This window comes from Arachis hypogaea, chromosome 7, assembly GCF_003086295.3.
Source record: "Arachis hypogaea cultivar Tifrunner chromosome 7, arahy.Tifrunner.gnm2.J5K5, whole genome shotgun sequence".
In the NCBI taxonomy this organism is placed as follows: domain Eukaryota; kingdom Viridiplantae; phylum Streptophyta; class Magnoliopsida; order Fabales; family Fabaceae; genus Arachis; species Arachis hypogaea.
Genome location: NC_092042.1, coordinates 39,972,643 through 39,977,967, shown reverse-complemented (window position 1 = coordinate 39,977,967; position 5,325 = coordinate 39,972,643). Strand labels below are relative to the sequence as shown.

Genomic DNA, 5,325 nt, shown 5'->3' with positions numbered 1-5,325 from the left:
AACGCCCAAACTGGCACAAAAGCTGGCGTTTAACTTCAAGAAAAAGTCTCTACACATTAAAGTTCAATGCTCAGCCCAAGCACACACCAAGTGGGCCCGGAAGTGGATTTTTATGTCATTTACTCATCTTTGTAAACCCTAAGCTACTAGTTCTCTACAAATAGGACCTTTTGCTATTGTATTTGACATCTTTTGATCACTTTAGATCTTTAGATCATCTTTGGACGTCTAGTTCTTAGATTATGGAGGCTGGCCTCTCGGCCATGCCTAGACCTTGTTCTTATGTATTTTCAACGGTGGAGTTTCTACACACCATAGATTAAGGTGTGGAGCTCTGCTGTACCTCGAGTATTAATGCAATTACTATTGTTCTTCTATCCAATTCAGCTTATTCTTGTTCTAAGATATTCATTTGCACCCAAGAACTTGATGAATGTGATGATTATGTGACACTCATCATCATTCTCACTTATGAACGCGTGCCTGACAACCACCTACGTTCTACAAGCAAACAAGGCTTGAATGTTTATCTCTTGGATTCCTTAATCAGAATCTTTGTGGTATAAGCTAGAATTGATGGCGGCATTCAAGAGAATCCGGAAGGTCTAAACCTTGTCTGTGGTATTCTGAGTAGGATTCAAGGATTGAATGACTGTGACGAGCTTCAAACTCCTGAAGGCTGGGCGTTAGTGATAGACGCAAAAGAATCAATGGATTCTATTCCAACCTGATTGAGAACCGACAAATGATTAGTCGTGCTGTGACAGAGCGCATTGAACATTTTCACTGAGAAGATGGGACTGTAGCCACTGACAACGGTGATGCCCAACATACAGCTTGCCATGGAATAGAGTAAGAAGGATTGGATGAAAACAGTAGGAAAGCAGAGAGACGGAAGGGACAAAGCATCTCCATATGCTTATCTGAAATTCTCACCAATGAATTACATAAGTATCTCTATCTTTATTTTATGCTTTATTCATAAATCATTCGTAACCATTTGAATCTACCTGACTGACATTTACAAGATGACCATAGCTTGCTTCATACCAACAATCTCCGTGGGATCGACCCTTACTCGCGTAAGGTTTATTACTTGGACGACCACTTGCTGGTTAGTTGTGCGAAGTTGTGATAAAGAGTTGAGATTGCAATTGAGCGTACCATGTTAATGGCGCCATTGATGATCACAATTTCGTGCACTAAGTTTTTGGCGCCATTGCCGGGGATAAATGAACAATAATTTCGCATTTGTTTCCAACAACAACAGTGCCAAGTTTGGTCCGGCAACAACACCAAGTTTTTGGCGCCATTGCCGGGGAATTAAATGTCCTAACTACAGTTTTGCATTTGTTCCCTGCGATAACAGTGCCAAGTTTTGATCCGGCAACAACACCAAGTTTTTGGCGCCGTTGCCGGGGATTGTTTCAGTTTGGACAACTGACGGTTCATCTTGTTGCTTAGATTAGGTATTTTTCAGAATTTTTAAGAATGAATCTTAGAGTTTCAAGGTGATGTTCTTATCATTACCAAAGCTGATTGATTCTCATCAATTTAGCTCTTGAATGCAATGTCCTGCTGAAGCTTGGCTAGCCATGTCTAATTTCTTTAGACTGAAGCTTTAGACTAACATTACATGATTCCTGGAATTCTTATTAAAAATTTTGAATCTCTTTATTTTCTTTTCCATATAATTTTTGAAAAATCCAAAAAAAAATACAAAATCATAAAAAACCAAAAATATTTTATGTTTCTTGTTCAGTCTAGTGTCTCATTTTAAGTTTGGTGTCAATTGCATGTTTCTATTCTTCTTGCATTTTTCGAATTCATTCATGTGTCTTCATTGATCTTCAAGTTGTTCTTGATGATTTACTTGCTTTGATCTTGAAATTCTCTTGTTTTGTGTGTTTTGTTGTTTCTCATATGCATTCTCAACTTGTTAGTGTCAATAGTATACAAACTTTTATGTTTGGTGTCTTGCATGCATTGTTTATTTGATTTCAGTTGCATTTTGATTATTCCCCATCATTAAAAATTCAAAAAAAAATTTAATTCGTGTCTTTTCAAGTCAATAATACAAAGAATTGAAGATTCAGAACATTCAGCAGAGGAACTACACAGAAAAAGCTGGGCGTTCAAAACGCCCAATGAAGAAGGAAAACTGGTGTTTAAACGCCAGCCAGGGTGCCTGGCTGGGCGTTTAACGCCCAAAAGGGTAGTATTTTGGGCGTTTAACGCCAGGATGGCACAAGAGGGAAGATTCTATTTTTAATTCAATTTTTTTTTCAAGTTTTCATAATTTTTCAAAATCAAATCTTTTTCAAATCATATCTTTTCAATCATATATTTTCAAAATCAATTTCTTTCCATTTTCAAAAATACTTGCTAACAATTAATGATTTGATTCAACATTTCAAGTATGTTGCCTTTTCTGTTGAGAAAGGTTTAATGTTTGAATCATTTCTTTTCTTGTTAGCCAAGTCATTGATTTTAAAAAATCAAATCTTTTTAAATTGTTTTTCAATCATATCTTTTCAATCAAATCTTTTTAAAACCATAACTTTTAAATCAAATCACATCTTTTTCAAAATAGTTTTCAATCATATCTTTTTAATTTCTAATTTCAAAATCTTTTTCAAATTTCACTTAATTTCTTTCCTAATCTTAGTTTTCGAAAATCAATTACCAATTTTTAAAATTCTTTTAATTAATTCACTTTAATTTTCGAAAATTTCTTCCCCTCTTCTAACATCCTTCTATTTATGGACTAACACTACTCCTTAATGCACAATTCGAACTCTATCTTTCTTGATAAGTTTGAATTCTTCTACCTCTTCCTTCTATTTTTCTTTTCCTCTGACACCTCAATGAATCTCTATACTGTGACATAGAGGATTCTATATTTTCTTGTTCTCTTCTCTTTCATATGAGCAGGAGCAAAGACAAAAGCATTCTTGTTGAGGCTGACCCTGAACCTGAAAGGACCTTGAAGGGAAAGCTAAGAGAAGCTAAAGCACAACTCTCTATAGAGGACCTAACAGAATTCTTCAAAGAAGAAGACATGGCAGCTGAAAACAACAACAATGCCAACAATGCAAGGAAGGTGCTGGGTGACTTTACTGCACCCACTCCCAGTGAAGAAGGAAAACTGGCATTTAAACGCCAGCTAGGGTACCTGGCTGGGCGTTTAACGCCCAAAAGGGTAGCATTTTGGGCGTTAAACGCCAGGATGATACAAGAGGGAAGATTTTGTTTTTAATTCAAATTTTTTCAAGTTTTCATAATTTTTCAAAATCAATTTCTTTCCATTTTCAAAAATACTTGCTAACAATTAATGATTTGATTCAAAAATTTCAATATGTTGTCTTTTCTGTTAAGAAAGGTTTAATGTTTGAATTATATCTTTAAAATTTCTTGTTAGCCAAGTCATTAATTTTAAAAATCAAATCTTTTTTTTAAATTGTTTTTCAATCATATCTTTTTAAAACTATCTTTTCAATCATATCTTTTTAATCACATTTTTTTCAAAATTAATTTTTCAATCATATCTTTTTTATTTCTAACTTCAAAATCTTTTTCAAAAATCACTTTATTTCTTTCCCAACTTTAATTTTCGAAAAATCGTTCTTCAATTTTTCAAAATTTCTTCAAAAATCTTTTAATTCATTTTCGAAAATTCTTTCCCCTCTTCTCACATCCTTCTATTTAAGGACTAACACTCCTCCACTATCAACAATTCGAACTCTATCTCTTTTGATAAGCTCGAATTCTTCTTCTTCTACCTCTTTGATAAGTTCGAATTCTTCTTCTTCTACCTCCTCCTTCTATTCTTCTTTTTCTCTGACATCTCAAGGAATCTCTATACTGTGACATAGAGGATTCCATATTTTCTTGTTCTCTTCTCTTTCATATGAGCAGGAGCAAAGACAAAAGCATTCTTGTTGAGGCTGACCCTGAACCTGAAAGGACCTTGAAGCGAAAGCTAAGAGAAGCTAAAGCACTACTCTCTGTAGAGGACCTAACAGAAATCTTCAAACAAGAAGAAGACATGGCAGCTGAAAACAACAACAATGCCAACAATGCAACGAAGGTGCTGGGTGACTTTACTGCACCTTCTCCCGACTTTTATGGGAGAAGCATATCTATCCCTGCCATTGGAGCAAACAACTTTGAGTTTAAGCCTCAATTAATTTCTCTAATGCAACAGAATTGCAAGGTCCATGGACTTCTATTGGAAGATCCTCATCAGTTTTTAGCTGAATTCTTGCAAATCTGTGACACTGTCAAGACCAATGGGGTTGACCCTCAGGTCTATAGACTTATACTATTCCCTTTTGCTGTAAGAGACAGAGCTATGATATGGTTGGACTCACAACCTAAAGAAAGCCTAAACTCTTGGGAAAAGCTAGTCAATGCCTTCTTGGCAAAGTTCTTTTCACCTCAAAAATTGAGTAAGCTTAGAGTGGAAGTCTAAACCTTCAGACAGAAGGAAGGTGAATCCCTCTATGAAGCTTGGGAAAGATACAAACAATTGATTAGAAAGTGTCCATCTGACATGCTTTCTAAATGGAGCATCATAGGTATCATCTATGATGGTCTATCTAAACTGTCCAAGATGTCATTGGACAGCTCTGCTGGAGGATCTCTTCATCTAAAGAAGACGCCTGCAGAAGCTCAAGAACTCATTGAAATGGTTGCAAATAACCAATTCATGTACACTTCTGAAAGGAATCCTTTGAACAATGGGACGAATCAGAAGAAAGGAGTTCTTGAGATTGACACTCTGAATGCCATATTGGCTCAGAACAAAATATTGACTTAGCAAGTCAATATGATTTCTCAAAGTCTGTCTAGAATGCAAGCTGCACCAGACAGTACTAAAGACGCTTCATCTGAAGAAGAAGCTTATGATCCTGAGAACCCATCAATGGAAGAGGTGAATTACATGGGAGAACCCTATGGAAACACCTATAATCCTTTATGGAGAAATTATCCAAATCTCTCATGGAAGGATCAACAGAGACCTCAACAAGGTTTTAACAACAATATTGGTGGAAGAAACAGGTTTAGCAATGGCAAGCCTTTTCCATCATCTTCTCAGCAACAGACAGAGAATTCTAAGCAGAGCCATTCTGACTTAGCAACCATGGTCTCTAATCTAATCAAAACCACTCAAAGTTTCATGACTGAAACAAGGTCCTCCATTAGAAACTTGGAGGCACAAGTGGGCCAACTGTGTAAGAAAGTTACTGAACTCCCTCCTAGTACTCTTCCAAGCAATACAGAAGAGAATCCAAAAGGAGAGTGTAAGGCCATCAACATGGC

The 5,325-nt window shown here is 36.1% G+C and overlaps 1 non-coding gene across 1 annotated transcript; it reads right to left on the bottom strand.

Moving 5' to 3' along the window:
• Positions 1 to 4,453: 4,453 nt before the first annotated feature.
• Positions 4,454 to 4,557, bottom strand: LOC112704566 (small nucleolar RNA R71). Its single transcript, XR_003155185.1, has one exon. It is a non-coding gene; the product is annotated as a small nucleolar RNA R71 (small nucleolar RNA).
• Positions 4,558 to 5,325: the final 768 nt, after the last annotated feature.